The sequence below is a fragment of the Hydra vulgaris genome, chromosome 05 (genome assembly GCF_038396675.1).
Source record: "Hydra vulgaris chromosome 05, alternate assembly HydraT2T_AEP".
Classification (NCBI taxonomy): domain Eukaryota; kingdom Metazoa; phylum Cnidaria; class Hydrozoa; order Anthoathecata; family Hydridae; genus Hydra; species Hydra vulgaris.
The window spans coordinates 23567501-23580251 of record NC_088924.1 but is presented as its reverse complement, the minus strand read 5'-3'; the positions used below and the strand labels follow the sequence as shown (position 1 = coordinate 23580251).

Here is a 12751-nt window from a genome sequence, read left to right as displayed (position 1 = left end):
ATGCAGATATAATGTCGTACTGAAGTAATTTGCTAATTGCAGTACAAATTTTGGTAATCATTTTTCGGGAAAGGGCATGTTTTCTTTTGTAGTTCCTGCAACTTTATTAAACTATTTTTATTGAAAATTAATTATTTCATTGTTGATTTGGAATTTTTGAATCATTTTTCTTTTTTTTACTTATGAATCGAAAACCTTTTTAGTTTTTATTAAAAAGGTACTTATTATTACTTTTTTTTAATTTTAAGTTATACGACGAAGAAAAGCGGTACGAGCAAGAGCAAGAAGGACATACACCTATAGACCTTGGATAGAGGCATTAAAAAGAGAAAGTTTGTAGAACCATCAACACCTGATAAAGCCAAAAACATTGATGCATACATGAAGTATAAGCCGCAGGACAAAGAGCAGCTACGAAATCGCCAAGTTCCTGGCCAGATGCAACCTTCCCTTCAATCTGATAGAAACTAATGCATTCAAAAATTTCCTTGGGTATTTCTGCCAGAAGATGAACTATAAGAAGGGCAAAATATTTAGTAATTTCAAGAATGTTTAAAATTTATAAAAGACAATTCTTTGGGGTGGTGTTGTTTTACTGGGAATACATATTGTTGAAATATATGCGTTAAGGTGATTGTGTTTTTTCGCGAAATAAATACTTTTAAAATATTCTCTTGGGTTGGGTCTTTGGTTATATAATTTATAAGATGATTAGAATCCATACTCACTACATCCCTTGCAAGCCTCATTAGTATAATTAATTAATACTAATTATAAATTGACTTACCTAATTCCTGTCCCTTACCATATTTTAGTTAACTATTTTACAGTAAATTCCGCCGTTATTATTTATAACACAATTGTGACAATTTCCCTTATTATTTAGATTCCTTTGCTTCATAACAATGTCAAAAATACTGATGATGGTGTGTTGAGGTCTAAATTGCAAAAGTGTCCTGGTTTTGTTATCTCATCACACTAGTGGAGCAGCCGCAACAATGATTCCTAACAAGCTGTTACCTTGCTCTACATTCGTGAGGATTTTCAGCTCAGAATAATTGTAATTGGAACTGATCCATTTACCAAAAGACATTTAACTGAAATCATTGCTGGAAGACTTGACATGTAAGATATAATACCTAAACATTTAATAAAATGTTTCTTTACGTCTTTTCGATAAATCTCGTAATATCTCGTGATGTATCATAATTATAAAATAAAATACTTATGTATCCTATGCAAATCATTTTTTTTATAAAACGATAAATTACAATACATAACAAGATATAACAAAGAAACTTAAAATGTAATGAATTTCTTTAGGTATATTTCGGAAATTTCCGGAAATGATGAGTTCAGTTCCGTCGTGTGTGTCCATGACTCTGCTGCAAACATGAAGGATGCCTTTCCAAAATGCAAATTTGTTGACGACTCTCTATTGTGTGCAGACCATCTTCTAAATCTTGTTATTGAGCACACTATTAATAAATCCAAGTTGCATGGAAATTTGGATTTAAAATCTGTCTTCACCAAGACTACAGCCTTGAGTTCAAAAACTCATAGATCAAACTTGTTTGAGTAAAGAATTGAAAAAGAGATAAAACTATTATCTTTATATTGAAAAATGCATTAGATTTTGACGTATTTGACTATTGAGCACACTATTAATAAATCCACTTGTTATTGAGCACACAATTAATAAATCCACTTGTTATTGAGCACACTAGTAATAAATCCAAGTTGCATGGAAATTTGGATTTAAAATCTGTCTTCACCAAGGCTACAGCCTTGAGTTCAAAAAATCATTGATCAAACTTGTTCGAGTAAAGAATTGAAAAAGAGGTAAAACTATTATCTTTATATTAAAAAATGCATTAGATTTTGACGTATTTGACTATTTGTATTTGTATTTGTATCTGACTATCTGTTAATCACACAAGCAATAATCAATCAGACTATCACAGTTAATCTTGTTATATTTTAATAGAAATCTTAATTTTTAAAAATTGTTTTCAGGATATATTAGATATAATGCAGTATGTACAATATTTTGATCCGTTTTTTATTACAAAGCAGTGATGGAGGACAGTGACATCAGTACTCAAGAAAAAGCATCACTCAAGGTTTTCAAAATCATTGCACCTCTGCAGACTCGTTGGAATTCTTTTTATATGATGCTGGAAAGCATTATGAGAATGCGGCCGATTTTGAGTTCAATTAGTGACAATCCAGGAAATAACGTTGGAAAGAAGATTGCCAAGACAGTCCCAAGTGAGGTGGAGTTTAACCTGTATGACGAAATCTTTCCGATTCTCAAAAGAATCTATGAAAACTCTGAAAGCCTTTCAACTGACAAACAAGTTTGCATCCACAGAGTGACTCCACACCTTTATGGCATTAATTACGGCACAAAATAAAAAATTGACGGAAAAACTCTTTCTCCAACATTCGAAATGTTTCACCGAAAGTTTCAAAAGAACTTGGAGAAATATTTTCCAAGTTGTGGTGCGGACAGCATTTTCTATGCAGTTACAAACCTCCTAAACCTCTTTTACAAGGGAAAACCACTGAAAAAACTTGGTAAATTTAATCAAGAGTATGATGCTCTGGTTTCAATTCAGGTGGAAACATTGTGTCATACAGGCGGACCAGGCTTCAACCAGAGCAAGTTGAAAAACTGCTCTACATCCAACAAAACTATGATCGTGTCAAAATCCGGAAGTATTTGCTCAACTCCACTGATGAAATTGAAGCTGACCATGATGAGGACAAGCCTTTGAGCATTTCATCAAAAACATCTATAGCCTCGTCTTTGCCTGAAAGTGTTGTGTCTTTTGTCACGATTGACGAAGATCCTCGCCCTGGAACCTTTGGCTCTGGTGCTGCTGTCTAAAGTTCTTGTCACTTGACTTGTCAGTTCAAGTTCTTATTTTCAATTGAATATAATTTAATAAATAGCATTTTGGTGCAGAAAATAAATGAAATAATCATGAATCCATGATCAATATATTATTTATCTTTATTTGATATAGGTATAGGTAATCTTAAATTTGGTTTAAACTAGAGTTGAGGTCCAGAAGACAACCGATTGTAGAGTCTTTATCTTTAGACAAGTTATTTGTGGTACAATTAAAGTATTACTCCCATAAATTACAAATTTTCAATTTAAATGATTTTTTTTTTACAAATTTCAATAATAAATGATAATTTAAAATTATCATTTAATTATTAATTTCAAATTTTAAAATAAGAGCTTGAAAAATTATTTTTTTTTTTATACTGCCCTTCAATTATTAAAATAAGGTATTTTTTAATCCTTTTGTACACTATTTCAATGGTCGAGCGGTCTGAGGCACGAGTCAGTTATGTAAAGGTCGCGCGTTTAATCCGGGGTGCTGGCAACTTTTTTTCACTGGCAGAGAAGATGTTGATTGGTTACTTTGGAGATGGATTAACTCAGAGCCTAACTTGATAAATCACGTTACAAGAATTCGGCCTACATTTACGTATCCCTGCCAGAGTCTGCGTACATTCAAGTATCTCGTCCCAATCTACAAAGAGTCAAATGTTTCACAATGAAGACTACCAATGGCTGCCCATTGAAATTACGTGACCATTGAAATATTGTTTTGTTATTTTAATCAAAATTTAAGTACAGAAATGAACAAAAACCTTTTGTTCCAACAATTTCAATACATTTGAAAAGTTAGGAAACTTGTCTCGTAATATCTCAAAAAACATCGAAAAAATATTTTAAATTTAATTTACTTTCTCGTCATACTAGTAATATTGCCATGTTTTGAGAAAGGAAACTTTGTGGCCAAATCTCAATCCACAATCTCGTTACTTCTTGTAACCTCTTGAAACAAAGTCTTGAAACTTGTGAAAACCATGATCTCGATCAAAACTATTCTCCAAACTCAGTGTCATTTTGAGATTCCGTATCTTAATGTCTCGTAACAAAAATAGTTTCAAGACGCCCGAGCTTACTAAACGTTTATACTATACTGCAGATTTTCATTAAAAAATGATACTTAAAGACTCCTAATGCTTAATGTATACATATTTAGGTATGTTTATTAATGTTTATAATTAATAAATAAATACATTTAAATATACTATACGTTAATGGTATAATATATTCAAATATATATATATATATATATATATATATATATATATATATATATATATATATATATATATATATATATATATATATATATATATATATATAAACATATATATATATATATATATATTTATATATATATATATATATATATATTTATATATATATATATATATATTTAAATAAATTATACCGTTGTTGATAGATCAATTGAAGCAGAGTATTTTTAAAAATATATTTTGTCTTCTCATAAAATAACACTTGCAAATACAGAGATCAATTAGTATATGAATATCTACTAAAGATAAAGTAGTTTGTTTTGTTTGATCATCCCTATCTTTGTTTAGCATATCAATAATTGTAGCAGTTGCTTTATCAAAAGGTGATAGTGTCATTAATTAAAGATAAAGACAATCTAATACAACGATCTAAATTATCTTTAGTAGACATTCAAAAACTAATTGATCTCTGTATTTGTAAATGTTTTTTTTTATGGAAAGACAAAATATATAATTTAAAAAACTCTGGTCGAATAGGTCTATCGGTTATGGTCGTCATGTCACAAGCATATCTACAACATACTGAATCTAATGCTATTCAACACGCTTTAAACGTCAATACTGCAATTTAATTTTTTTGGATATTTATATTTCAACCAATCCCTCCTTTCACGAATATGAATTTTCCATAAACCGTAAATATGCAATTACAAACTTAAATATAAACGTAAAACCGATTTCATCTTTTTCAGTATCGCAGTTGGTATTTTTAAATTTCTTTGCTCGAGCATGCATAATTTGCCCAGAACATAACATTTAAGATAGAATTAGTTTTATGATTAAGATTTTTACTGAAAAGGGACATTCCTATAAACATTGTTCAGATATTGCTTATTTTTAAGCAAATTTTACTCCACAAATCTACCTTATTCTCAAAGAATTGTTATGAAAAAACTAGTTATTTTACCACAGGTCCCAAAACTAGGCCTTGATCTTAGAAGCAATTTTCGTAAAGTTGGCCTTAAAACAATCTTCCATTTTCGTAATCCCTTGATCAATATACTTCGCCGTAACTAGACTAAACTGCCTCCGAAAAGTCATCCAGGAGTGTACCAACTTGGTTGCATATATAGTGCATGTTATATTGGTGAAAAAAGAATAAAGATTTCCAAACGAATTCAAGAACATAAAAATAATGTTTCAAAAGCCAACTGGGATACATTTGAAATAGTAGAACATTCAAAAAACTGTTATGGTAAAATAAACTGGAAGAATCAATAATTAATTATTCAATCAATCATTTATATCTGAGTTTAAGTTTTACATTCAAGGAAGTTTAAAAATAGTAAATTTACTAATATAAAGTAAGCACCTACTAATTTTAATATTATCTAACTAAAATAAATATAATGCTAATTTTCACAATATATAATAACACTAACAAACTTTATAACATAAAGATAACGATGTTAATAATAATAGAAATAAAAATAATAGTATCAATAATACCTATAATAATAACAATAATTACAATAGCAACAAAAAATTAATATTAGTAATAATAGTTAAAAGTAGTTAATAATAGTAATATAAATATTTATAAAAAAAAAAAGCAATGGTAATAGTAATGACAACAAAACGAATAATAAAAAAATAAAATAAAACCATTCTAAAGACAACAAAAATTGGTTATAGAAATTACAAACATTAATTATATTTTTACAAATATATATAAATTACAAATATATAATTATATTTATAGAGGTGGGATAACCTAATTAGAGCTTGTTGGTAGGTCTGCCCCCATACTTGGCATGCATGCCTAAGATACAAGTCAAAAATAGCATGGTATATGTTCAAGAGTGTTTCAAGGTTAACAAAATGGTCAATTATGGCCAACTTGCCATTAGATCTAATTAGTTTCATAGCTAAGTGTATAAAAATTGTGGGATAAAAAAAACGTGGGATAAAAATGAAAGATTTGAATCAATTTTTATACTAAACTATTTAATTGAGTTACCAGGTTCAATTTATTTGCAACTTAATCTGAAATTCATATTTTTATAAATTTTTATTTTATTTGATTTAAAGATAACGAGTTCAGTTTTATTAGAGTTTAGAAAAAGTTTGTTAGAGCAAGCCACTGAACTAGATTGGCAAGTATATGGCTAATGTTTTTGTTAATGTTTTTAAGGGATTGATTATTTAGTATTAGATTAGTATCATTAGCAAAGTGGTAAACAGTAACAAACATAATTGATGTATGAAGACCATTAATATAAAGAGCGAAAAGCAGTAGTCTTAACACTGAACTTTGCGGAACACTATAAGAACCTTTTACAAGGGTAGATTTTGAGTCATTAATAGAAACAAATTGAATTATATCGTATAAATATGTAGAAAACCATTTAAGGGGTACGCCTCTGATCTCATAACATTCTAACTTTTTTCAACAAAATTGAAAGATCCACTATATTAAATGCTTTCTGTAAATTTATAAACACACTATATGCCAAAAATTTATCATCGATTGCTTTTCTAATCAGATCTGTCATTCACCAAGAGTTTGAGTTACGAGGTGATTGGCACCAAATCCAAACTTATGGGTGTTAAAGCATTTAAATTTTTTGAGAAAAGCATAGAGCCTTTTATGCATTGCCTTCTCAAAGAGTTTAACTATATTAGAAAGCAGGAAGATGGGTCGGTAATTGGTGAAATCTCGTAGGGAGCCTTTTTAATTATTGGAACAACTTTGGCAACTTTATAAATATCTGAGAAAATATTTCTTTTAAATGAGTTATTTATAACAGTACAAGGAGGCTTTGAAATAATATATGGAACTAGTTTAAGGAGGTTTATAGGTATGCTATTAGGACCAATACTTTTTTCAGTTTTAAGCAAGTTTGTAATGAGACCAGAAATTTCATTTTCAGTTATAGGATTAATAAAAAACGATTTAGAATTTGGAATGTCAAGAAAGTCACTAAATATGCGTTTAGGGGGTACGGCTTTGCTAAGTAGTTTGTTATGTATAGCGCTAAAAAATAAGTTAAATTTATTAGATACGGCAGTGCGATAAGTGATAAGATTTTCGTTTAGTTTCAGTTTAAAAGATGTATTTGGCGTAAAAGTTCTGATATAAATGGTTTCTTTTGAACCCTAAAACGCTTTCTGTTTTGACTAACAACTTCACACAAAAAACTAGTGAGGCCATTGAAATACAACAAGTGCAATGTTCAAAATCTAAAAAAAACGTTTTAAATTGTGACTAAGGCAATTTGGTGATGACTCAACATTAGAAACCACTTTTTGTAAAATTAATAAATATTGAATATCTGACGTTACAACAACATTGTTTTGTTACGTTTACTATTATTTTTTAAACTGTTTTTTTAGTTCGATAATTTGATAATAACTCTCATTAGACGAGCCGAGTATCACATAAAAAAATATAAAAATAGTACGATACCCTATTTGATGTTTGAATGTTTATAATATATATATATATATATATATATATATATATATATATATATATATATATATATATATATATATATATACATAATTATATATATATATATATATATATATATATATATATATATATGTATACATATATATATATATATATATATATATATATATATATATATATATATATATATATATATATATATATATATATATATACATATATTTATATATATACATATATATATATATATATATATATATACATATATATATATATATACATATATATATATACATATATATATATACATATATATATATATATATATATATATATACATATATTTATATATATACATATATATATATATATATATATATATATATATATATATATATATATATATATATATATGTATACATATATATATATATATATATATATATATATATATATATATATATATATATATATATATATATATATACATATATATATAAATACATATATATATATATATATATATATATATATATATATATATATATATATATATATATATACATATATATATATAATTGTCATTGGCACATCATGGTCTTAGGGGACGGTGGGGGTGGGGATTTTTTTCTTCAAATAAACCACTTTTTTATTTAATTATTAAGAATATTTTTAGAAAAGTTTGCAAATAATTATATTGGATGTATTTGCATATAAATATCTTGAAAAAGTCAAACATTAAAAATAAATATTTTGTCTGTTATACAGGACGCATTTATATCCTCAACGACCCTAGGCAAAAAAATGTTGGGGGCTCAAAACACACCTGAATTTAACAAATGTTAATCCACGATACCCCATATAAAAAATGAGCCCGCTTCGATGTACAGACAGCAGTCTTGTCTGCCTTTTGGTAAATGTGGCCCTGTCTGTAATGTGCAACAAAGACAAAATGTATCTTTAGAATGTCCTTTTTTTTTAGTAAAGAATTTAATAAGTTTAACAAATAAATATACAATATAAAATTGAACTTTATAGTTTTCAAAGATGCAATATTATCAATAATATTTCCGGCATTTGTGATGCAATCTCTATGGATATGCATCATAGCTAATCCATTTAATCGTTCTTGTCCTATATTGTATCTTAACCAAGTTTTAAGTCTTTTTAAAACCAAGAAACTCCGTTCTCCTGAAGCAACGCAATTAGGAAGGTGCAAAGCAGTTAAAAACTACATTTATTTAAAGGTAAGACATTATCATCACATCGCTTAAATGCTTCCAGTGCACATTCATGTAGATTTTGTTGCTTTTTGATTGCGTCTTTTCATTTTAGCTCCTAAAATTCAAGTTCAGAAGAAACTTGTATTAATTGGACATTCTCATCAACAGTATTTATGATGGGCAGCCCTTTTGTAAAACTCAGTATATTAGGTATAGATGCTGTTAACTCTGTTATTGTTTTATTTAATAAACTTCTAGGTATTGCGACATTTAGTTCATAAGAGTTCAAGGTTTCATCAGAAAATCTGAACTGTAAATTTAGAAGCATGCTATCAAGTAACGGTAAATAAACATTGACTCTATATTGGGTCAGTTAGAGGATCATTGCTAGAGGATCATTGGTATTTAGGGTTTGTGCGATAAGTTTGTTTTTCTGTCATTGTTGGAATCTAGACTTTTAAACCTGAGTCTTCTAGTAACTTTGAAAAAGTTATTATTATAGCATTAGAGTTTTTTTAATTCTGTTGTCTTTTATTTAATATCGTTATGATATGTTTAAAGAAAGCTTTTGCATATTCATTATCAAATAATTTAAGTGCGTTACTTTAAGAGACTCTGGAATTTAACACTTTAGCTAATGAAAAAAGTGTTATTACAAATAAGAGCAAAAAAGAAAAAGTGTTATTACAAATAAATTACAAATAAGATATTGCACTTTTTAGAACTGCGGCCTTTGTTGAAGAATCCCGTTCCTTTCTCTGAGATATAAAATCAAGCATTTCATAAGTAAAATTGGAATAATTTTCAGTATGGCTGTTTAAAAAAGCAATAAAATCTTCACAGATTTCACAGGTACTAACATCAATATATCTTAATACGACTGCCATTAGAGAACTATGACTGGTTTCCGTTGTTTCATCAAATATAACGCTATAGAATTTTCCTTTAAAAATTCTTATTTTAATTAAGTCCTGAATTTGTTGAGCGCATAGTTTTAGTATTCCATGACATTGAAAATAAAGGCAAAACAATAAGAACAGCATGATCCTATATTGGTAGAATTTTAATTTTTTTAACAAAATAGTCATCTAAAGAGCTTGTTCTTTTTATCTTGGTGGTCATCGTAGCTAATAAAATTAATTTCATTATTCTTCGTTTTGTATGTTTTAAAAACAGTTTTAGAAATTTTTCAAAATAGAACAATAGTAACTTTACTTTTTTATTGTTATCTAATTATATTATTGGAATAATTGATGATGATAGCAATAAAATGTTTTGAAACATTAAGATATTTTCTTTATTCATATATATACACTTACGTATACATGAATATATATATATATATATATATATATATATATATATATATATATATATATATATATATATATATATATATATATATATATATATATATATATATATATATATATACACACATATATCACACTAGTCAGAAATGGCTCAAAACTTGAACTTGAGTTTTCGAAGAAACCCTTGGGAGGGATTAAAGTAAACATGCTCCCATTTAAAAAAATGCAAAAATTGAAATCAAATCATATTGTCCGAGAATGAAAGTTGATTTTGAATTTTTAACACTTTATGAAGAAATGCCGGTTGACATAATTATTGAAAAAAATGATTTTGACTCATTTTAAACTGGAAATACCATTAAATGTTTTTATATGTAGCATGTTTGAGTGTTTGGAAAATAATTTTTATGGTATTGTGTTTAAAAGTTTATAAATATTTTTCTTTTTATTAAGATTTTCACTCATTCCTAAAAAATCTAGTATAAAAATGTTATAATTCAAAGATTCTAAATTTTCAATGTATATTTCTAAACACCTCATTTGTAAGTTAAAAGTATAAGTAATTATAATAGGACCGAAATAATGCTTTCTGAATTAAGCTAAAAATGCAAAATTTTAGTTTGCACAATGTCATAATAAGGGTGGCAATCTGGCAAAATGTTTTTTTTTTGGGAAAAGGTATTGACCCTTAGTTGCTTTGGTATATGAATTGTGTCAAATGAAGTTATTTAATTAAAAATGTCTAACTCAGCTAAATCTAATGATGATTGCATAAAAACTGTTTGTTTTTTTTGTATGAGAAAGTCTGAAAGAGTTTTAACCTCCTCCTTGATTGAGCGAGTCAAAGAAATAATTTCTGATGAAATCGATTTTGTTGATCAAAGGGTTCCCTTGCGAGTTTGTGATCGCTGCAAAGTTAACCTTCAAAAAAGGCACAATGGCGAAAATGTGGCACTTCTACGTCTTTTTTTTTTACCAAATTGAAACCCGTTTTTCAACAAGAGGCTAGGGCTGTGATTGTCTCATTTGCAAAATTGGCTACCTCAAGCTAAATGAGAGACACCCCTTGGAAACATCAAGCATTCTATCATCATTATCATCACCATCACCATCACCATCATCATCATTATCTTCATCATTATCATCATCATCATCATCATCATCATTAAAATCTGAAAAAATATGTTCAGACTGCTTAACAATCATTAGAAATGATTTTTCACACATTTGCAGTAAATCTACCTTCAGGGAGAATATAAAGCTGCTTACATCTAAAGATTTGAAGGTTCGAGAGCAGGTTGCATTATATTTAATTCTTTCAAAAAATGCATCTCCCCATGGAACCTTAAAAATAAAAAGATCTGGGGGTGGAAGATGGCCTATAACACAAGGTATTGTTTTGGAAGATTTATTTTACTTTTTATAATACAGATATATTTGTAGTTTCACCTATGAATTTAAACAAAAAACGAATAATATGATTTTTTATCAACTTCCCATGTTCAACCCTTTGTTTATAGGAATACAATAATACTTACCTTTGTAACAAATTGATGAAAAATAAAAATTTTTTTTTACATAGAATGGACTATTTCATTTTTCTCACTTCTAACACTTCTTTTTAGGCCCTGCGTGTCAAAAAGAACTCTTTAAAAAAGAATCTGAGTTGACTGCCCAAGATTTAGTGCATGTGCAATCCAACACAGAATTGTCAAATGCAGGAATTAAAAAACTTGCTACAACTCTCAATCAAGTGTCAAAATCCAAAATAGTTGGGACTAACTTTCGTGAGAAATTCTCTAAACTTGGTAAGCAGCTTTCTGATCATTTCACCAAACCAACAATTGATGTTTATCATGATTAGAATAAAATCAGTCATCAAACAGTGATCCACTGCAAAGAACTTTCTGCATTTGCAGATAAATCTTGAAGAGAAGACAGGTTTTTACTGATCATATAGTAAAACTTGGCATAGATGGAGGTAGCGGTTTTTTTTAAATCACCCTTGAAATCCAGGAGGATCTATTATTTCAACCACTCTGTCCACCTAATTAAAAGTTATTGACTTCTCAGCTTGGAAAGGAAAATAGTGTTAAACTTCAGTTTCTTGTAGCCATTGGTGAAGATGTTCCAGAAAGATATGAAAATCTGAAAACAATACTGAACCTAATTACACCAAACAATGAAAAATACTTTGTTTCATGTGACATGAAAGTAGCTAACATCCTCTGTGGATTGCAGTCACATGCTAGTACCCATCCATGCACATGGTGTGACATAGGCTCCAAGAATCTGTCTTTCAAAGAGAATTTTTGCACTTTTGGAACACTATGGAAGTGTTTTAAAGCCTTTGAAAATGCTGGCAAGGATCTCAAATAAGCAAAGCAATTCAAAAATGTTATTCATGATCCCCTTATCTCTGTGAAAAATGGAATGCTTGTCTTTTAAGTCATTCCTCCAATGGAACTTCATCTACTCCTGGGTGTTGTTAATCATCTCTACAAAGCACTAAAGAGCCACTGGTCAAAGGCTGATGAGTAGTCATCAGCTCATCACATCAAATATCAGCCTTTTCATGGAGGTCAATTTGCTGGGAATGAGTGTAA

General features: G+C 28.3%; 1 protein-coding gene across 1 annotated transcript in view; it reads left to right on the top strand.

Annotated features, from left to right (window-relative positions):
• Nucleotides 1–12751, top strand: part of LOC136080014 (uncharacterized) — a 134933-nt gene that overhangs the window by 84808 nt on the left and 37374 nt on the right. The window lies entirely within an intron of this gene.